This window comes from Ammospiza nelsoni, chromosome 14 (assembly GCF_027579445.1).
Source record: "Ammospiza nelsoni isolate bAmmNel1 chromosome 14, bAmmNel1.pri, whole genome shotgun sequence".
In the NCBI taxonomy this organism is placed as follows: domain Eukaryota; kingdom Metazoa; phylum Chordata; class Aves; order Passeriformes; family Passerellidae; genus Ammospiza; species Ammospiza nelsoni.
Genome location: NC_080646.1, coordinates 3,516,076 through 3,539,239, shown reverse-complemented (window position 1 = coordinate 3,539,239; position 23,164 = coordinate 3,516,076). Strand labels below are relative to the sequence as shown.

Sequence of the window (23,164 nt, the reverse complement as noted above, 5' to 3'; positions counted from 1 at the left end):
ATTTGTCATTAGGGGTGTTTACAGGAGTGCAGCTTAGGAATGAGGGGAGGAAAGGCAAATGTCAGAGTGCATTAAATAACGTATTTTCTTTACTTTCCAAGAAGCTTGCTCGCAGCATGATGTTGCTATTTATAGCCCATCTCCTAAACCCAGCTGTTGGTTCATGTTAACATGCAGAATGGTGAGAAAATCCCAGCAGAAGAGCGTGAATCCCAGAGAGACTTGTGGGACCTATAAAATATCATAAATTTTGCTGAGGTCCGGGCTGGGTGTGCCCTCGGTGAGGCAACGCCAGCATTTCCCTGTTGATCCTCCAGTGTTAGAACACCAAAATGTAAAGTTCCAAGTGCTGCAGCAGAAAACTTCAGGGAACTGAGCTCACACCCCTGGCTGGAAGAATTTGAAAGAGTACCTTTACCTGTAACTCAAAACTAGCAAATACACTGTACACCCACATAACATCATTCTTAGACAAGCTGTGTCCGATCTAATCTTATGTACCTTGGCCACAAGTTTTGGAAAAACAAATATTCCCAAGGCAATCAGATTAGTGAGTATACCATATAATGATGTGGAAATACGAGTGGTTTATAGAGAGCAGTTTATGGGCTGGATTGAGTGAATTTAATTCATGCATTGTCAGGCAACTTGGACTTCAGTAAAATAAGGAAATCTTGATTTTATCTGTGTGTAGTGGAACATCAGAGCCAAAGAGAGTAAGAGCAGCACTCCTGAGCACAGACAGGGAGCCCAGGGGACTTTGTTCCCAGCCAGCTCCCCGAGAGAGGACAGGCAGTGCTTGTGCTGAGGTGACCACGGGGTTAACAGGGTTACCCAAAGCCTTAATGGCCAGGAACCATTATCTGCTCCTCTCTGATTTCCTGCTCCCTAGGTGGGAGTCCCCCCTGCCCCTCGCCTTTGTTTCTAATGCGAGTTCCCATCCTGAAATGCTGTGAGTACAATTCGGTTTTGTTGCAATCAGTAGTCCCTTACAAAATCTTCATTCACAGAGTGTTTCCCCCATTGTAAGAGGAACAATGTTAGGAATTAATCTGGCCTGTGATTTGTAGGAACCTTGTTCTGAAAACCTTGTTCTTAGACCCCCCCCCTTCCCTTTGAAGGGTAACTTAATTGTTTGGCAAACATGCAAAACCTACATAACATCCCCTACTCCTCTTAGCTATGATTTTAAAAGTCCTGCATTTTGGTTTTATGTAACATTCACCTCTAGAAGCATGGGGATCAGATTCTCTGCTCCAGGACACAAGATTAAAAAGCTGATTTCTGGAATATAAGGGACATTTGAAAGGAGGAAAAGCCATGGTACATCTCTGGAGTGGATTGTAAGAAGGTCCTAAAATGTAAGTTGAAAGTTAGTAGAGATCTGATTTTGGTGGTAGTGCCTCCAAAATACCTTGAATGGGTGGGTGGAAATGCACTGGAATAGAGATGCAAGGGAAAGCTTTATTGCCATAACAACTGCTGGATGATGACTCTATGCAACTCTGAGGCTATTCAGTTAAAATTAAGAACACTGCTATCTTTTTTCCTTATCTTTCTTTATATTTGCTATTGCTCTGCTCTGAGTTTATTTCTCTTTGGATATCATGGAAATTGCAGTGCCTGCTATTTGGCCAAGGGAAGAGATTTCAGGGGGCTCTTTTCAGTCTCTGGGTTGTACCTAGGATGGGCAGAAATGCAGTCAGTGGTTGTTCCCTTTTCTCTCACAAGTGATCCTGGCAGATGCTTGTGGTAATTTTTCCCTTGTCATATTGACACTCCAGTGTGATGTTCTCTGGGGCTTTCTTATGTTGCTGCTTCTCCAATCTTACGAAGATTGCCATTTTTTCTCAGCAGTGTACATTTTTCTTTATTACCTACAGTTTTGCACCCTTCGTATTATCCAGGAGAATTTGGTCTTTGCAGTTGTCCTGGAAATCAAACCCACTGCAGCACCATCAGGTCAGGGAGTGATTTCAGGATTTTGATGCACCAACTCCTCTGTGACTTTATTTGTGTCAGCCTGAGGGGTGACATTTGTCACTCACTGTGACACATCAGGACATCTGTGCCCTCCCCACCACCCATCCTGGTTCCCCACCAGTCCCAGGAGGGTTCTGCAGGAGCAGATGCGGCAGCACATCATCACACATGGAAAAAACATCTGGAATTTCAACTGCAACCTGAATTCTGCACTTCCTTTTCTCAATTGTTACACAGGGCCGTGTTTCCAGCAGGGCAGGAAAGCATTTCAGTGGGAAGGAGGCTGCTCTGTGCCCCTGAGGCATTGTTTGCAAGGCTCATAGAGAAATCCCTTGAGCAACACATGCTCTGCTTATTCTTGTGGTGCCACTGAAAAGGACAGATTAGAACCAATTATTTATCTCTTTGGCTTCCTGCTCTATTTTTTGCCAGCTTGGAATAATATGTACTGAAAATAATTCATGAGTATATCCAGAAGTCCTTGCTCAGGCCTTGCTTCAATGTCTTACTCAGATTCCCACTGACTTTTATAAGTTAAATATTCAGTATTTTATCTTAACATCTTCTCAGCATATTGCTGTCAAGAGAGGATTTTGTGGTATTAATCATTAGATTCTAGTAATAGACCTTACAGGTATTATGGATGATAGGTATAGTGAGGAAGGAGAGAATAAATCTTATTCATATGAAAATCAATGACATTTAGACTGTTCATCTTGAAATTGAAACAAAACTGTATGGATTTAAATATCTTCCTGATTATTACAGATCAGCAATAAGCAGTTTGGAAATATGATTGTAGATGGGAAATATTTATATTTTGTTGTCTTTTTCACTTCTTGCAATCTTTTTCCTAGATCCACAAGAAGTGTCTATTCTTGCACCTCTGTTTTGAACAAAAGGTGGATGTTTCAGAAGCTGTTCAACTTATTTACTAGCTGCACTCTTAAATCCAAACGAATCTGTTTGGATTTACATTACAAACCCTGAACTCCAGCATTTCTGAAAGCTGAGAACTGCTGTTTCCATTTGTGCTAAACTTCTGGAAATGGACACCAGAAATTAACATTCACTTTTTGGGAATGGTCATGGAGGATCCACCTTTTCCCATCCCCTGGCATGGTCACCACCCTCCCCGATGGGAGTTTCTGTCATCATTCCTGGCATCCTATTCCCAACCTTTTGTGGAGCTACCTTTTTGTGTTCAGTTAATGACACCATTCTAAAATACAAAGAACCCCTCTGATCTCTGTTTTTCAGATACAGCCCCCTTGGTTCTGGTGTCCTGATTAGAGATGTGCCCTTTGCAGTGATTTGGAGCTGTGAAATGGCTCCTGTCGCTCCACTCTGAGCCTGTGGGTATCTCACAGGATAAATCTGGAAGAGCTGTAGAGCGCAGATGATTTTTGGCAAGTATCATTTTATCATCAAAATTTTATTTTTGGGTTGCTCTTCAGCTGCCGCCTTCTGTGAAGGAGAACGACGCCCATTTGATGGCTTTTATTCTGGATTCCCGAGCAGTCTCCTCTGCTTAGAGCACAATTAATGGCAGCTCTGGCTGAGATAATGGGAGGTGGGGATGGATGCATGGAGCTGGAACTGAGGTGGACTGTCACCTTTGTCTGAACGTGGAGACACAGCTCATGTCCTCAGAGCTGGGAGAGTCACAGCAAGCCAGGCAGAAAATATATTTCATTTAAAATTAATTTTAATTTAAAATTAATTTTGATTATTTTAAAAAGTATTATTTTTAATAAATTAATGTTAATTTAATAATTTTATTTTATTTTAAATTCTTTTTAAAATCTATATCTGTACAGTAGATAGTCACTATACTTACAATTAGGTATATAGTATACAATTAATATTTAGAGTAGAATTAATATAGTATTTACTGTATACCACACATGTATTTATAATGCATAATACGTATAGTATATATACTATATAAAATATATATTTATATATTTAATAGTGTAATGACTTTGTATTAATAGTTTTGCTTTTACAACCTTGTCCTTATTCAATTTTACCAGTGGCTATTTCTCACAATTATATAATATCCACTAGATACATATATACCTAGTGTGTATATATGGCTAATACAATATATTTTATATATTGCATATATACTCCATATACTAGACACAGTGTATATAGATACATCGTATATAAAAATGTATCTATAGAGAATAGAGTGTGTATTTTTATATATACACATACACTATATATATGTGTGTGTGTTGGGGAGGCGGCGGTGGTTTCAGAGGGTGACACACAGGGCCAGCTGAGCTGCTCATCCGCGGGGGCAGTGCCCTGCAGCGGCTCAGCAGGGGCACCGGCCCCACTCCCCGGCGTCGCTGTTACTGCCCCAAAGCCTCGCTGTTACTGCCCCAAACACTCGCTGTTACTGCCCCAAAGCCTCGCTGTTATTGCCCCAAAGCCCTGCTGTTATTGCCCCAAGCCCTCGCTGTTATTGCCCCAAACACTCGCTGTTATTGCCCCAAACACTCGCTGTTATTGCCCCAAGCCCTCGCTGTTACTGCCCCAAAGCCTCGCTGTTACTGCCCCAAGCCCTCGCTGTTATTGCCCCAAACACTCGCTGTTACTGCCCCAAGCCCTGCTGTTATTGCCCCAAAGCCTCGCTGTTATTGCCCCAAAGCCCTGCTGTTACTGCCCCAAGCCCTGCTGTTATTGCCCCAAAGCCCTGCTGTTATTGCCCCAAACCCTCGCTGTTACTGCCCCAAGCCCTGCTGTTATTGCCCCAAGCCCTCGCTGTTACTGCCCCAGAGCCGCCCTCCAGCCCCGCAGGCCCCGCGGCGGCGCAGGCGCCACTCGGGGCGGGTCAAGCCCGCTGCGTCACCGCCGGCCCACCCGGCCCCGCGCTCTGCGCATGCGCGCCCGCCGAGCTCTGGCAGGAGGGGCGTTCCCTTCCCAACGGCCCTGCCCCCACTGGGCTCTGATTGGTTGTCGCTTCCCTCCCTCCCTTTCTGATTGAGCGCTCCCATGTCACTCAAGGCGTCCACGTTTCGCTACGCCCCGCCCACCAACTGCGCGCTGATTGGCGGGCTGTCCCGCGCCGGCGGTGCGATTGGCTGTGCACGCCGTCACTCCGGGGCGGGTCGGCGGGCAGGAATGTAGGCCCGGCCGCTCCCCGGCCCAACAAAGTAATCCGGCGATGCCTCGAGTGCGGAGCGCGCCCGTGCCCGTCCCATCGCCCGCCGCGGGAGCACCGCGCCCCTCCCCGCCATCCCCGGTCCGTTCCGCCCCTGCCCGGCGCCGTTGAGCGCCCTTGGGCCTGCCGGAGCTGCGCGGAGAAACGTGCGGAAGGACACCGAAGAAGAGTGTGACGAGCTGTAGTTCCGGCCGCGGTCGGGCCTTGTTTCCCAAAAATAGCGCGGCGCGGTATCCGTGCGCCGGTGTCAGTGTCTCCTGAGGAGCCGCGGCGGGAGCGGAGCGAGCGGGGAGCGGCGGTGAGCGAGGGGTCCCGGGGTCCCGGCTCCGCGCGGCCAGCGGGGCGCGTTCCCTCAGCCCGAGGCTCGGCCGGGGCCGGGGACAGCGGCCGAGGGGCTGGCGGGAGGGGAAGGGGGAAAGGAAGGAAGGAGGGTCCCCCCCCCCCCGCCGGCCCCATCCCGCTCTGAGGGAGCAAAGCGGGGGGAGCCGGCGGGGTCCCGGGGTGGGCGAGTTCCCGGGGCCTCCACAGAACTTCCCGCGGGAGGGGATGGACATTTACGGGCCAGGCCGGTAGAGCTGCCCGGGGACCGGGCGGGAGGGAGCCGAGGAGGGTGGGGTACGCGGCCCTGGAGCGCCCGGGGTGCGGGGAAAGGACCCTTTGTGCTGGGTGTCGCTGGGGAAGGCGACATCGCAGCGAGCGGGGAAGCGACAGGAAAAGGCTCCCCGGGAGCCCGTCCGTGGAATGCGGGAGCGGCCGGGGGTCGGCCGGGGGAGCTGGGAACGCTTCAGGAGTTGAGTGAGCGCCGCAGGAAGGTGTGCTGGGAATGGCAGGGGGACAAGCGCTCCGGGGTGGAACCCCAGGCTGTTCCGTCCGGGGGGAGAAGGCTGAAGGTACAGCGGGGTTGTGCTGCCGGCAGGATTCTGTGTTCGGCGGCAGAAGTCGTGAGGAAAAAGGACTCGTCCGCTGCTGACTGGGAAGACTAATTTTTTTAAGTTTATGGAGCTGTCTTTTACAATAAATTTTTACCTGCTTTTGAGATGCTAAGCGGCGAGGAGAGTGGAATTGCTCAGAAAAACTGACCATAGTGCCTTGTTTGACAGGTGATTAATTTTGAGAAATTGGAGTTGTGTAGGGGAGAAAACAGATAATTTAAGAAGAGGGTTTTTAAAAATTGTTTAGTGTAAAAACATTGTGTCCCATAGCCATACAATGACTAAAATTGTTATGAGCGGTGGGGGAAAGGGGTTTTGGGAAGTACAAAGGAGGAAGGAAAAGGAATAATTTGTAAACAGTAGTAAGGAAAATAAAGTGGTTTGGTATGGAATTGATAATGTGAATGTATTTATTTTAAACCGTTTTTACAGTCTGGGAAATTTTTATCTAACATGAAGAGGGCTATGAGCTTTCAATCTTTATTTTGTGAACTGTCTACACACAATTGTTCCTTATGCAATTTTTTTTTTTAAGAAGTAGCCAGCTATATTTTGTTAGAGAATTCTGGTGTCTTCTTATTGGTATCTGGTATTGAAATACCTGTGCAAAAGATGTCAGGGCAACATTCCTGTCATCTATTCTGTCTCTATTTAAAATCATTTAAAATGCCTTTTACATATGAGAATGTAATATTTAGGTTTTTTTCCTCCTATCTCACAGGTGATTTGCATTTGGGGGAAAAGTGTGAAGTTCCTCATTTAAACTATTTTTTTTTCATTGAGGTGTTAGAATATGTGCAAAATGGCATGTTATTCAATTACATAATTTAGAGGGATTATAATAATTATAATAAAGGATGTAATGTCGGTGCCTTTGTTTACTAAAGGGTATCATTATTCAATGATATTTTAAAATTCTATACTTGTTAAGCCAGCAAATCAAAAATAAGAGAATGGAACAAATTGTCAAGATATTAAGGGATTATGATGGTGCTGTGCAGCTGGAGATGAGCCTTTTTTGACTGAGGACATTCAGTTTGGAATTTCATAAAGAAAATCGCCCAGTGCCCTGGTCAGTTATTTTTCTCCTATGAATTCTCTCCCACATCTGTAGCTGGCGTGGTCCACGTGCAGTGGCAGAGGGGGAGAATCCCTCAGTGTCAGGGACAGCTCTGGTGTGCATGGAGCTCCTTCTCTGAGCCAGCTGAGCGTTGCAGCGTTCCTGGGGGTTGTTTGTGAGCAGACACTTGCAGATGGTGGTGGGAATACATCAGCTCTTTTGCTGTTGGCTTGTCCTGCTCTGTTTTCTCAGTGTGTTGAAACCCGTGTGGTCACTGCTCACCTCTGACGAGTGGTGCCATGGAATGCTGTGCCTGTGTGCAGATCCCTGCTTTTAGAGCACTCGAATATGAGTTTCTTTCTCTGTGAAACCACAGATGGAGAAGAAAGCGAACATTGAGTTTTATGAACTTAGAGAAATTGAGTCATGGTTGGACTAGCACAATGAGGAGGACATGGCTGCATGAAAACTTGAAATAATTCTGGAGAACAAAACAGCTCATTATAGCAGAAGACTCATCTTATTTAGGAACCTTTGAGCTGAAGTGTGTGTGGTTCACCTTAAACTGGTTAATGCGGGCAGCAGAGATTTTATGGGTTTATTTTAGAATGTTGGCCACGTTTCTCAGATAACTTGTTGATGTCATTCTGTATGTTCTGGGCCCAAGTGCTGCTTCAGGAGCCTGGAGGCACCACTCTGCTCTGTGAACAATGCCAAGCTACCTTGCCTGCTCCCAGCCATGCTCTCCCAACAAAACACAGCTGATTAGTTCTCCAGAGTACTGAAAGAAGTGTAGTTTAATGCTGTGTAATGAGCAAATCTGTATCACTTTGGCAACTTTTTTTCCTAAATAAGGAATATCTTGAATTAGTTATAACTGTGGTTTGTTATGCCTAGCTTGAGAGAGGTCTGTGGGGTTTAGTTGAATTTTTAAAAGTATATGTTTTCTAAAAATTACCATTAGCACATTTTACTCGCCTCACCAAATTCTTAATTTTTTATTTTTAAAGGACTAAATATTCTGGTAAACCTTGGGCTTTAGGCCTTCTCAGTCCTGACAGCAGCCTGGAAATGTGTGCAAAGCACTGGGATCTCCTTTTCCTTCTCATTGCAACGAATCTTCCTTTGAATTAATTGGCACGTCCTGTGGCAATGGATGTGCTTCTTAACGCACAAATCACTTTAAGGTTTCAGATTTATTGTGTTGGAAAGACATTATTTCACATGTGTAATAATGTGTTCTTCAATGGATCAAATGGAACAAAAGTCAGAATCTCTGTCTATGATAATATGGGTGAATTTGGTGCTTTGTGTTCAGGTTTGGTTCCTTCAGCTGTGGTGAAGTAACCAGGGGATATAAACACAGCACTCCCTTTTTCTGGTGTGCCTTCCTGTGCCCTGCAAGGTGAGCAGTGATGGCCTGGATGGCTCTGTCAGGTTACTGAGGTGCTGCTGATGAGGGGATGGATAGTTTAACTCTTGCTCCTGCCACTGAAGTCAGTAAAGACTTTGAAGGTGTGTAATGGTATGAGGTTTTCATTTAGGGGCCTTACATTTATACTCAGAATCCCCGTGGTTTAAGGTGCAGTCAGATGTGAAATAACTGAAGGCTGCTTTTTCCCTGCATGTTTGCAAGGTGGTTTGGGAGATGACACAAGACATTCTTTCACTTCTGCCCCGAGTTAGCTTTGTTGGCCTTCCAGTAAAAAACTTGAGGAATTTTTTTTGGACAGCTGATGAAAATACATTTGAGGTCCTTGATGCAGTGTCCAGTGTAAGAGGACAAGGTGGGATGGCTGAGAGTTGAGCCCAGCCTGTGTGAGATGACAGTTCCCTCCCCCCTGCATGTGTTCTGAGGTACAGCACCAGCTCATAAATAATGACTCCTATCTGCAATAAGAGATTCTGCTTCATTTATTTGAAAGTAAGCATCTGATCTAGATTTCTACCTCTGACCACTCCCCTCATCTGGTGCTTTCTTATTTTAACACTTGATCTTTCAAGTTGCTGCTTAGGGAGTTGAAAAGAAGAAATTTTTTTCCTCCATATTAAGGCATTGATGTTTTTTTTAAATCAATGGTATTGTTTTGGCTTCTGTTTAATTGTTCTGCAGCAATGTTTCTAGATTTCTTTATATTTAATATATAACTTTCTTTAGAAATATAAACCCCTGTACTGTGTGCTCTCATTTCTATTTGACACTAAAGAGGAATTAATATCTTGCAAGACTCCTCTGTTCCTGAGATTTCACCCCTGCCTGTCCAAGATAATCACCTAGTTAGAATATTTTAAATTATACATAGAATATATATTTATATATATTTATATATTTTCTGATTTTATTCTTAATGTATGTCTACAGTGAAGAATTAGGAAGGAATTTTATTAGAATAAGGCAGGCTAAATTTTGTGACCAGTCTTTTTCAAAATTGTAGTGCAGGGGAATGCAGAACCTTTTCTGTGGGAGCACTTTGCTTTTTGTTCCATGTGTTGTAGCAGTACAAGCGTGCCTCTATGATCAGAAGAAAATACATCCCTCTTAATAAGAGTGTGATTAATTGAATTATTTTTCAGGGAATTAACTACTTTATATTCAAAATGTTAGTGATGCTTAATTAGGTAGGTCTCCCAGTTATATTTGCCTCTGTCCCTGGAGAGCTTTTGAATTCTGGCAAAGTCCTTATGGGCCAACCTGGAAACTTGAAAATGTGTTCTGCATTGCTCTGTGATTTCTCTAGGAGCTACTGAGAATTGTTGCATGCCTGTTTGTAGTATAGCAAGATAGAAAGTAGGTGCTGGGGATTAGCACCAAGCAGAGCCGTGGAAAGGTGCTTGCTGTAGGTGTCTGTGTACCAGGCACTGATGACAAAGCAGCTTTTCCTTTTTTTCTAATCAGGAGCAAATTGACTCAGAGAGAAATGTGTCATGGTCAGAGATCACCTAGGAGTGGGTGTGTAGGATGGATGGGTTTGTGCTCGTGATACTTTTATGATGATAATAGAGGTGAAGAAGGATTTTTTCCCATTTATTTCAAATCTCCTTGAGTGTTTGTGTAACTCAGTTTCTTTTGAAAACCAGATTGCTTCTGATACTGTAATTTAGGATTTCATGGACTGGACTGGTGTTATTTTTATTGTTTGCAAGCTCACCATAGACCTGTGAGAATATGTAAAGCAGATGTGTCACCTGTACGTGCAGTGACACTTGCAGGCTGTGGTCAGGACCAGAGCTGAGGTTTCATACCAATGTACACAGGCCTGATCTTTTAGTTTTGTGGGATCACTTCGTGTTTGGAAGGTCAAGGGGATTAAATTATTAAACTTTTAGCTGTATAATTGTGTAAGCATGTCTGTAACTGAGCTGTGCTGGGGCTGTGCTGTTACACATTTCTTTCTTGAGGGCTGTGGCATACAGAATTGAGAAACAGAATTCAGAGGAGATTGTTTTAGTGTTCTTTATGATATGGAAGAATTAGAAACAGTTGGAAGAGAAGAGAGTAAGCAAGAGGCTGAACCTTCAGGGGCTCAGATACACACACGTCCTAAAGGTGAGGGGTCACAAAGGGCACAACAGCCTTGTCTTGGCAGTGTCCATTAGAGAAACTTAGGGAAGCTGTCAGGATAATGTGACTTTACACCCTGTATCACACCAAATCTGCAATAATTGAGTCCAAGAGCTGAGAAAAAAAAAGTTGTAATATTTCCCGCCCCTCAGATATCAAAGAAAGTGACTGTTTTTAAGTGGTTATCTTTCTCCAGATGTTTTGAATTGTATTTAATAGACCGTCATGTGGAAAACTTGTATGGTATAGCTCAGATGCATTGTATGAGGTTATCAGCATGAGGGACATCTTGTTTTTGGTATCATTCTTTCACAAGCAACTGCCTCTTCCTGATATGAGTGCATGCATCCTGTTTTAAAAGCTGTGAGCTGACAAGAATGACTGCTAATAATTTGGTGTATAGAGCAGTTTTAAAATGTTGCTTCTTCCAGTGTGAGCTTTCAAAGCAATGAGTCTTCTGAGAGTGTTTGAGAAAAGGGGATGTTCCATCATCATTGTTCTTTTATTATCTTGTCAGGCACTGAGGGTAATAAACTGAAATTTTCAGAATTTTTATTTTTCCTTGAAGCTGTTGAAATTAGTGTGTAATGGTATGAGGTTTTAATTAAGTCAGGTGTCTTAAATTTATATTCAGAATCCCCTTGGTTTCAGGGTGAAGGAGGGGAAGTCAGAGGTATAGCACAAGATAATTTGTTTCATTTGATGCCTACAAAAAAGGAAAAGCGCTTTCTTCTACAATTTTTGAGCCTATAGGCTGTCAAATTATGTTTGTTAGTCTGAGTTTAATAATACACATATTTACTTGAATAGTTGGCTTCAGGGATTTGAAGCTTTTGAGTGCAGGAGACGGATTTCCTCCGAGAGACTTTGTTAATATCCTCCTGTGTTTCTTTTGAGTGTTGGGGTTTTTAATGTTTTGTCTTCTTGTTGTCCTCCTTATCTTTGTTCATAGCATTCCAAATGTGGCGTCTTAAATTTTTGTCATTGAAATGTATGTGAAGATCTTTGCTTGGAGAGATGTTGGGCTATGAAAAAAGTGCCAGCAGTAAAAATATTAATGGTTTTCATTAGGAAGCACTAAATTAGAACTCCTCCTTCAGGGGAAGGAGACAAAGTCGTGGATGGCTGAAGAGACATGTGGTCAGTTGATGGAAGCAAGAATTTGTTGAATATTGGAGATATGGAATATGGGTGATGTGCAGAAGTTGTAATCATGAACACAAATGCCCTGAAAATTCCCGAGGAGCATGTGGAACATGGAATGGCTGTGGATGTCATAGAATAATCATGAGTTTTAAATAGGTGCTTGTTGTTTCCTTTGTCACAAATATAGAAACTGCCAACCTGAATAGCTGTTAAAAAAAAAAAGGAAAAATTATCAATTGGAACAACTGAGATTTAAAAACTATTTTATAAAATCTGTATTACAAAATCATGTAGAAAGCACTTGTTCTTAGGGAAGCACAGAGAAATCTAAGACGACTCTCCAGGCTTTGTATTGGGTTTAATACGAGATGAAATTTGAGGAGGGCAGAAGCAACAAGAATTATCTTAATTGATAAATTATATTTTTTTTCCCTAGAAAAAGGGAAAAGCTAATGGTCAGTGTTTCTATTTATCACTGGTAACTCAGTATCTTCGATAAACTAGTAAAATGTGGTGGTGAAACGATTGGAAATTCTGGATTTTAAAACGGAATGTTCCTCATTATTGGAGTCATTTAGGTGCCGTATGCAAAATAGGAGGAAAGTACCGTAGAGGACTGAGGGTTTGTTCAGGAGGTGAAACGGGACTGGGGGAGTTGCAGATTGCAGCTGCTGCTCCTGCCGTGGCGTTCTGATGCTCCCGGTGACTCCTGGCTGTTTCCCCAGGCTGATCTCCGGTGGCTGCGGTGTGAGCCGTGTCCGCAGCGGTCCCCGCGCTGCCCCCCGTCCATGTCCCTGCGGCTCCCCGGGCCGCCCTCAGCGCCCTGCACACCCCGGGCCCGTTTGGAGCTTTCCCCTCGTGGTTTTGCTGAGGAGCTGGACTCCCGTCCTGCCGAGTTAAGCCTAGCGGTGACATCCTTGTTTCTACGCTTCTCTCCTGAGGATGCCCTGAACTAGTCCGTGCACCCTGTTGTTGTCACACACGTATTTACGAGCAGTCGAGTGTTAGCACAAGGTGCTTAATGTAAAACTTGCACCAGATTCCTGCAGGAAGTGACAGAGTCATTCCCTTGAGAGGGGATCGGAAGGTTCCTACCAAGAGACTCAAGCAAAAGCTGCTTTTGTCCCAAGCTGAGGGCAGGACTGGCCCCGGGTGAGGAGCTGCGGTCCGAGCCCCGAGCCCCGGTGCGGCCCCGTGGGAGCCCCCGCAGCTCCCTCTGGTGATCCCGGCGTGCCCGTGCAGCCCCGGGGGCTCGGCCGGGCCTCGGGTGAGCGGAGCCATCGGCTCCTGCCGCGGACCGAGGAACCGCTTCAGAGCGAGCCAGGCTGCAGCCAACCTGGCGGTACTCCTGGGTGCCATTGGGTCTTGCTGCCTTTTTGTTTTATTCTTTTCACCACCTAGTTTTTGTCTCGGGGGAGATGGAAGTCATTAAAGGATCTGTAGACCGTCCTGTTAACACTGGCTCTAGGCGAGCGTAACCAGTGTGATTGCATGAGATAAAAGGATTCCAGCTCTATGGCTGGGTTGCTGAGGAGCATGGTATGGGGAAGAGGGAAGAACAAAGACAGTGTGTATATGAAAATTTTTATTCTGTATTCTGTAGCCCATTTCATTTATGTTATTAAAATATGGAGAAATGGTGGAAGTACATTTAAAAGTAGTCCAAACTGTAATAGCAAAGAAGTGATTTTGTAAATAATAAAACCTGGAGAATTTCCATTTCCCTTATTTTTCAACTTTTCTGTTATTCCCTGATCTTTTAGAGTGCCCCCTCTTTTCAGTGTGTTTCTGTTCAGTTCTCCACAGATGTTAAATGTGTGCCAGCTGTGGCCGGGCTGAGCACAGGGGCCTGCTGCCTGCCCCAGCATCCCCCAGGACCTGCTGCCTCTGGCCACTGCAGGGCTCTGCTCTGCCCAGGGCTTCTCTGCTAATGCCAGCTCAAAAATTCTGCAGCACTTTTGGGAAATCTCAGAAATAATCGATGCATTTGCTATAGCACTTGGCTGAAAGTGACCAATATAATCAGAAACCATTAATGAGGGAGAATAGACTGTGGTCAAGTAAACCTCATTTTATTAAAAAAGTTATAAAGCTGTGGAAATAGTTCTGTCTTCAGGGTTTTAATGCCATCATTGATGATGCTCTAGTCTAATATTAGCAAACTCTTATTTTAAGTGTTTTTATTTAATTTTATTAAGATAAAACTTAAAGTTAGGGTGATTTAAAACTGCATTCAGTTTCTTAATTTGCTTTGGTTTTAATGTATTTGATTTGTTCTAAATATCATCTTAGGCTGGAATTCATTCAGCAAATAAATGTATCTTCATTTTGATGAGGCCTGCTTGTAAGTGTATGGGAAGATAGTTTATGTGATGCTCATATCTGTGCTTTATGTAGGACTATCTGGATCCAATTTTTTTTAACAAGTTTTTTTTTTAAGGGCTGAATTGTTCTGGAATAAAACCTATCAAAATATTGCTGGGTACTGGCTGAGTAGCTCTCAAAAGAAGTTTTTACCTACTTTTCAGTCATTCAGTCCTTGAATGAAATGTTAATGAGAAGATGATCTGATAAACTTCTTGAAATCTTTCTGTGCAACAAAATCCTGGTTGAGGATTTTCCTTCAGATCTGTTTGTTTTAAGGCACCTAAGTTGGTTTCTGTAGCTGTCTTGCATGCATGTAGATAATGCCTACACGAAAACCACAAAGGTCTTGGTGTGTTGTTTTTCTAAGGCTTGAATGACTAATTTTCTGAATGTGTAAGGAGCAGCAGCCTTTTGTGTGAAGTTCCTTTTGTGCTTGTTAAGACTGTAGAAGCAGGAGAAAGTAAGCACAGCCTAAAAGTCAGAGTTGCAATCTGACAAGGAATCCTGCAGGCTTATCTGCAAGAGCTGAGATCCCAGTTCTTGCTTCTGTCTAACCTGTGCTTCTCTGCTTTTAATTCTTCGTGGTCTCCTCTGCTTAGTCTTAGTGGCTTAGAAGATTTTTCAGTGGCATAATTAGCTTATCTTAAAATAGTCTGATCTGGTGGCAGTATTGGGACAATGAGGGCCAGCCCAGCCCCAGGCACACGCTGTCAGCCACAGAGATGTGTCAGTGCTTGGGCCACTCGGCAGGAAGGGAGGAGTAGGTGAAAATCTTTTGAAGATAGAAGTGGACCTTGAACGTGAATGATTCAGCTCACCTGTGCTAGGATTTACACGTTTTCCTTCAGGAATTTGGCAACAGCCTGATCAAGTAACTAGAAAGCAGCTTCTCTTTGGTTTCAACCAAGATACAAATGGAATGGTAACAACAAAAAAAAAAAGTTCCAGTTGAGTTCCTTTCCTTGGGTTCTTTTTTATATTTGTAGCTTTAGTGTCTGGCTGTGTTTATCAGCTCACACTTCAGAGAGAATCATTTTACCTCAGATGCCTTGGTTCAGGCTTAGCAGTGTTTCAGGTCTGAGACCTTTAAAGCTTGCAGTGTCCGACCATTAACATTTATACTTCCTTGAGACTGTATCTCTGGGTTTCATACTTTCTATAATTGTCTTGTCTTCTGGCTTCATTTCCCTCTCTCTAGACAAATACAAATTTAGATAAGGGCACAATTGCATGTGTTATGAAGATTGTTGTAGGTACACCAGTTCTGAGGGGTAAACTCCACATTTAAAATGCCTTTCTTGGAAAAGCTGCTGCTGCAGTTGCTATTGTGGTTGCTACAATCTTGAACAAGGGATTAGAATACTTTTTGTTTCTTGTTACTATGCAGGGAAAGGAGCTTGATCTACAGTACATTCAGGATGTTGCTTGTGATGTAATTTGTTTTGTATTTTCTGTCCCTTTTTTTAGATTTCAGTAGAGGAGCATTTTTTCTGAAATTCATAAACTCCCTAAACTTATGTGCCATTACCATGCTTTTTTTTGTTGATTAAAAATGGATTTCAGCATTTCACAGCTCACTATTTGTTGAAATAGTGGCTCATTCTAGGGCACTCCAATACTGGCTAGTCTTGACTTCAAGGAGAAAATTTAGTTCTGTTATTTCTATGTGTAAAATGCTTTTTAGGGAAGGTTTGCTTTCTTTGGCTTGATACCTGTTCATTCTGGAGTCTGATGAAACTTCTGTGTTTACACTTCCAGGTTCTGCATTTTCATCTCTCAAACCCTGCAAAACAATCTACTAAGAGATGCTTTTGTTACATTTGAGTTTGCAGACCTTCATTGAAAAACTAATTTGGACTCTGCAAGACATAGTTAAAAACAAATTCTTCTGGTAATGTTTGAGCTCTTCTTCCAGGTGGATTTGATGTACTGCCTCCATGCAGGAGCTGAGAAAAGGAGTTTTAACTGTACATTAATGTCTTGCATATGCTGCAGTGTTCCTTGAGCTTGTTCTGTAAATGGCTGTAGCCAGGCAAGTCCTCTGTGTAGTTTAATGTTTAACTCTGGTTTTATTTTGTTGCAATTGCTGGTGCCCTTATGCATGCAGATAGAGTTGCACTGTAACTGAGGCTGGGAGGGGGCACTTGCTTCTCTTCCTGTTTAAGCTGTGGATCCCAAAAGCTTGGTCTAGGCATGATTTTAGTCTGGTGTAGTTTGTTACTAAAAACTTAGTAACAAATACTTTACAAGGTCCACTTATTCCAGTGAAACTTCCTAGACTACTTTAGATAAAGTCAACTTCAGTGGGATTTGGGACATTTCTTGTAATGCTTGGTTCTTTGTGTTGTGTGTATGGAGTTGGGCTTTTTCCTTTCTTTTTTCCCTGGTTTCTCCCACATTCATTAACTGTGCTTACAATGAGTTTTCAGTGAATTAGTGTCAATGTTCCAGTGAAATCCTTGGCCGTACTGATGATGTAAGTGATGGAGATCTTATTCTGGAATTCTTTCTGCTGTCTCCTTGTGTCTGTTAGACCAATTTAGATGAAAATGCTGCAGGCCAGGGCATTGCCTGTGTGCTATAATGTTCATGTTTATATCTTAGAGGTATTAGTGGAGAGATTATTAGGAGGGGAAGTCTAGCACAGAAAAGCTTCCTGTGGATGACTTGCAGTAGTGGTGAATTCTGACAGGGTTCCCATGGTAGTGAATGTGTTTTCTTTAATACACATTACTCAGATCTTGCTATTGTCTTCTGTACAATGCAGCGTGGTGCCTGTATTATTGTCAATACACAAGTTGCCTTAGCGAAACCTTTTGAAGCGCTGTAAAAAATACGTGAAACCATGTTTGGCAAAAAATGCTGAAGGGTTTTAATGGTTCCTGAGTGTGTAGGGAGCAGTCTTTTTTCCCCTTTTGGCAATCACAAGGACTTTTGAATCCAAGTCTTTGTCTCCTTCTCCTCTGCTGTATTCACATACAAAATTAAATAATTTAACTTTCATTTTAGCAATAGGAGACAATTTGAGCATAATTAAAGAAATGTATCTGTCTAAATGAGTGATACCTAATTGGATTAGCATTGTTTAGAGAGCATGTGTGCAGTCATTCTTTGTGAATCTGTACATTTCTCTTTTAGATCTACAATAAATATTGAAATCTCACTGTTCAATCTAATGAACAAAGCTTTAGATCTGCACTTTGCCACTCTCGGGTTCCAGTGGGTTGAGATGCTGTTCTGCAATTTCTGGTCTCAGCCTTCTTACTGCCTGGGGTTTATTTTCCACCTGTGGGGAGATGAACTCAATCTGGAGATGCTCAGAGTCATTTGGATAATGAGGAATGATAATATCTATACCATTTTAAGAAAAATTTTAAAAAGTGTTTCTGAGTTCTAGTGCTCTTTTGCTAGTCTCAAGCAGTTTATGTATGAAATCTAAACTAGAAGATCCTTCAACCACATCTGAGGTCTGTGTATCCTATTCACAGGCCTTCCTATTTTTCCTGTACAGTGCCTTCCTGGACTTATCTTAATAACACTGTCATTTGAAAGACTTGGCAGGGCACTGTACTGAAGGGGAATACAATAGGAAAAATATTACTCATTAGATCTGCCTTCTGGATTAGTCCAAATTTGGGGAAGTAGTCTGTGTTATCCCCTCAGAGCTCAGATCCCCTCTGAGATCAACAGTAAAGCTCTGTTTGATAAATGTAGCTGGGTAGATGTATACAGGACACCTTTAAACTCATTTAATGTACCTGTGCCAGTCAGTGGCATGTTAGGATAGCTCACAGAAAGCATTTAGCTCATTATCTCTCCTGCTTGAAAATCCATCATTTCACAAAATGCTCGTTAGTTGTAGCACCTAAATGGGGCAAACCTGTTTCTTAATGAAGAACATGTTTTCAGTGTCATATTTGTCATCATTAAGGCTTTGAGAAACTGGGTTAATATGTTCAGTTGTGATTCTGCACTAGCAAGATGTGCATGGCAGTGCACCTGCTTTTTGAGGTGGATGCATTTTCTCACGTGGTCTCGTGTGGTTTGGAGCTGTGAATTCCTGTCTCAGCTCTTCTTTACATCTCGAGCGGAACAGTGCTGAAATTATTTGATGTGTTCCAGTAAAGCAAATGACAGCACCCACCAACTTTTACTCTTTTTCCATTTGTTTCTTTATTACATGTGTTTTGGTCATTTTTTGTGTGTTATGAGAACATACTAATGTTTTTTGGTGTGGCAAGTGTTGCTGCATGGAGTGCCTTCAAAAGTAAATTAATGTGGCAAATTTAAGTTAGTCATCCTTTTAAAAACTGAAATCTTGTTTATGTATTTAATTTAGGTGATTAAACTACAATGAAGCTTGTGGCTTTCAATAAAGCTTGCAGTTCCAGAACTTGTCTGTGGTCTAGATTGATGTCTCTGTTCTAAGAAGGATTTGGCTCAGATGGCCTTTAACAAATTGGGAAAAACAGGGGATGCAATAATTCCATTTAATGTGGGTATTTGTGTGACAGAGGCTTCTGAAGTGCAGCATACAGGTCTTGGGCTGTGGCAGTGGTTGGGTGATGATGGTGGCAGTTTCTGCCTGTTGTAATTTGACCTGACCAAGTGGATGCCTGACTCTGAGAGCTTTAACTGAGGGTTGTATTCTGCCAAGTGCTACTTCCATCAGCTCTTGCCATTTATAAATATGCAAGATAAAAAAAGATAAATAATTTTGTAGTGCAAGTGCTGTGTTTTTGCATTTGTTTCCAGTTCTCTAGTTGATACCTGTAGGTTGAATTAAAAGTGCAAATTGTGACCTGGAAGGCCTCAGTACCTCAAACTTGCCTGCTAATCCATTAGATCAGCAGCATGTTACTGCATTGGCAGAATTTGCCTTGTTTTGAGTATTTTTTTGCCTTTGAGAACATTTAGATTGGTGCCTTGCCTTTGCAGTAGTGGATTCCTTGCTGGCCCTGTGCAAATGCCTGAATTTCATCTCCCTCCTGGGTGCAGCTGAACAATCTTGAGCTCTGTCCTGTGTCAGTGAGACCGGGCAGGAGTACAGGAGGTGTGGGGAGATGTGTGACTGGGCTGAAAGCAAGTGCTGCAAGCAGCTGAAGCTGTGTTGCCTGAGATTTTTGGTGTGATGATCTGGATGAGTGAATATGTTGGATTTCAGCTGTTTATTCTCTATATGTATATTTTTTTAAGATAGTTGCCAGTAAACAAGAAGTATTTCCACCACACCCCCTTCTGTTTTCTGTGCTATTTTTTGGGCTTTCTTTCATTTCACTTCCTGGTGGGTAGAGGGTGAGTTCTCTGGCACATTTACCTATTAAAGTGCTGGTGTATTTCCTCCTGAGAAAGCAAATATAGTGGGTTCTACTCTTGGCAAGTATAAATTTTATTTTTCTTAATATCCTCCATTTCTGGTATGGCTTTTAGTGTTTCCATGAATACAATTCTACATCTGTCAGCTGGGTATGTTACAGTAACAGATTTTTGTTTCTTCTTTTCACCTGGGGTCTTGAAAAGCAGATGCTCCAAAACTGACTGATTAGGTACCAACACTTCTGGAGAAATAAAACTATTATCTGCTCTGAAAGCCAGAGCATCTGCCTAGTTTTACATTATGCAAGCTCTACTTTGGTTGATAATCATGTTGGATAGATTTTGATTTCTGCCTGTTGTTGATGGTTTTTGTTTGATTCTCAAGTAACAGTAACCTGTAGCACTTCACAGCTGCAGATAATTTAATTCCAAGTCCTTCACCAAGGTCAGTGGGATTTTTTTGTGCTTTATATAATATTGAGCATTTATTTTTCTTAGTCAAAACTTGTTGCATGTGATATGTAAGATTAAGGCGCCTTAATATTATTTGCTTACAGAAGAAACACTGTTTAGTTTTAGTTTTTACTGTATTGATAAAATTTGGAAGCTGCTTTTGAATTGTGCAGTCAGAAACATGTTCTTTAAAAAGATGAAAAATATGTTTTCTGTAGACAAGTTGTCTTTGTAGATTCCTAGTTTTGTCTTTGTATGGAGCCAGCAGACTGGTTCACTTATTTCATGACTTTTCTGTGGGGTTTCTTTATCAGTGCAGTTCTTGGGTTTAGTTCTGTGTGTTTGTGAAAGGAATCCAGTGTGTGTGTGAGTTATTGAATACTCCTGGTGTGCTGGGACTTTGCTAATAGCAGGTCACAGTGTTTGCACCTCTTAAGTCATCAGTGTGGGAAAAATACCAAATGAGATGTAATGAAAAATGGGTTCAGCTCTGGTGCAGGTAGGAAAGGGATGGCTTAAATATTCGAGCAGCAGCAAGTCCAATGCCAGGTTTGGAACGTGGCAATTCAGCCAGGCTCACGTTTGTGACAGCTCTGCAGAGGTGAAGAATGCTTCTTGAGGAGGATTTTTTTCTTTGCTCTTGGCAGCTTCCGTGCTCCCCTGGGTCGGGGGGCGGGGAGCTGTTCCCGGCAGCTGCACAGAAACCCGAAGTGCAGGCATGGCCCAGATTCCGTGCTGGAGCTGCAGGCACAGTTCTGCTCTGTGTTAGCTCTTGGTCCATGTGACGCTGTTTGACCGGATAAAGGCTCTGTCATGTGCTGATGTGTGACACTACACCAATACATATTCTCTGTGTGCCTAATAGAAGTGTTTCTCCTGCTAAAAAATAAGTGCCTCCTATATTAGAAATGATTTTGTGCCTCCAGCATGGTCCCTTAGAGCAGAAGTTCTAATGCCAAAATGAAACCTGGTCAGGACCATACTGCAGACATTTTACAGTTTGGTGCTTAACCTTTGGGTGAATAAAATTAAAAGTGTTATAATAATTTCCTTCTGTAAAAATGTGGTATTCTGTATCTTTGTGACAGTGTATTATTTGATAAATGCTGGTGTGCTCTGCAGAGTAATTAAGGGAGGACTGAATAATGAGTTACTTTAAACTATCATCTGCTCCAAATCCAGGCATACCTCTACCTTGGTTCATAGCCTGTTCTCTTGGTATGCCCACAGCAGATCTCTGTTGTGGGTAAGCTGGTGCCTTCTGGTAGTTCTGTCTGGTCTGCAGCTGTCCCCACCAATGGAAAGGGAAGATCAATCAACTATGAACCATCTCACAAAATTTCTGTTTGGGAGGAGCAGTGTCAGGATGTGCTTCTGGGTTGCAGCAAACAGGCAATTGCAGCTAAAGTAGGTCTGTGAGAACTTTCACCTACCCCCTGTGGATATGGTTGCACTAGAGAAGCAAGAGTCCAGGATTTTTATGTGGGCTAGCTGCCTAAATATTTACCAAAGGTCTGTATGATTCCCCCTGCCTCCAACGTCAGCTGGAGCTTGTTGTGGTTACATCCTTACTGATAAGTGTTTGAGTTAGGCTTTCCTCTGTGCTTAGGAAGAGAAGAGGATTAATGCATATTTCTCCAGCAGAATACAGATAACCTCTCTTGACCCTGTGATCAAGTCTGTTCCCCTTTTATCTTTGCATTCTCCAAGGCACCAATCTGAAGCTGTGGAATACTTGATCCTCTGTTGGTCTAGAGGCTGCTTTTAGAAGAGTTTGCCTTCCTTACCCCATGATGCTGGCATTCTCTGCAGTGGTGTCCCTTTGTAGTATGACATATTAAAGCGTTGTAACAGAGGATGATGAAATATTTTTAGGGTGTGCTCCATTAATTTTGACAACTCAGATTTGTTTGTGCTTTTTATACGCCAGTGTGTGTATTTCTAGACATGTCAATGTATATGTACAGACAATATGTGGGATTTTTGAATATATCACTGTCTTTTATGGAGAACATCTGCTCTGAAATTGTTACAACAATATGCAATGATGCTTATTTAAAATGTGTTCTAGTAGTTACTGTGTATCCAGGCAGTTTAATAAACCAGTAAAAAAAGATTTCAAATGTAGTTGAATAGCCTACCCAGTTAATGATACTTAGTGTTTGCAGTTTCGTCAATCTGAACGTGTCACATATTATAGACTATAATTGTGTGACCTTTTCCTTAAATTTTCATAGCAAAAAACTATGACAAAGCCATTAGCTTTGGAGTCTTGAATCAGAAAAATTCATAATATAGATAACATAAAAGCAAGGCTTGCGTGTGTGTGTTAAAATAGTAAATGGGTTAAAGTAGCACAGGCATACTTTGTACTGTGTTGGCATAGTTTTCCCCTTCAGATGGTAGTTTGGAATGTGAAGCCTCTTCCTATATGTGCTGGAGCAGAGCTGAAGTCTAATGTCACTTACAGGAGAAATTTAATACAAGCAGCTTGTGCAGAACTGACCTGCTGCCATGGTAGCATGTAATATATTTAGCATGCATGTGTCTAGTAACCATGTGATCTTATACAAGTGAATAAAACAGAGAAGCTCTCAAAAGTTAACGTTTCCCTGAATGTTTTCAGAGTTCTGTTCATTAAATAAAATGTTATAAAACTATTTAAAGAGACTGCGTTTATAACTGGGATGTAACCAACTCAAAATTTGGAATGCTGCAGCAAGGTCTCTGCATATCAGTGTGAGAGACATAGAATTCCAAAATAATTAGATTTTTTTTTTTTAATCCACCATAATTTTTGGAGTGTTTTATTTGGCTGCTGCCGTTCAGTTTTCTGCTGCCATGATGACCAAAGATTAAATTCTAAACGAAATCTGAAAATAGTAATCTGATCCTCAGGTACTTAATCTTTAAGAAAGCCCACAATTGTAAATTTTGGCAGTGCTGTGATATTGTCAGACTGTCTTGGTATCATCTGTGCTTAAGAGCTAAAGTGTCACTTATGTGCCTTCTGCAGATTTAGCAGGACACCATTTGGGAGATGATAAGCAGGGAAGAGTGGCACACATAAGTCCTCTATCAAGACAACATTAAAAAGTGGATAATCTCTTTAATGGAATATAATCTTGCTTATGCAAAATCCTAATAAAATTTAGTGTTTTCCCTGCTGA

The 23,164-nt window shown here is 42.4% G+C and overlaps 1 protein-coding gene across 6 annotated transcripts in view; it reads left to right on the top strand.

Moving 5' to 3' along the window:
- Positions 1-5,121: 5,121 nt before the first annotated feature.
- MEF2A (myocyte enhancer factor 2A) overlaps positions 5,122-23,164 on the top strand; it is an 81,259-nt gene continuing 63,216 nt past the window's right edge. For 5 of the 6 annotated variants that reach the window (XM_059482206.1, XM_059482202.1, XM_059482207.1 and 2 more), the window contains exon 1: positions 5,122-5,456. The gene's annotated coding sequence lies outside the window, so the exon portion shown is untranslated. Of the gene's footprint in view, positions 5,457-5,805; positions 6,259-23,164 lie in introns of those variants that run through there. The other variant, XM_059482204.1, reaches the window with a different exon arrangement.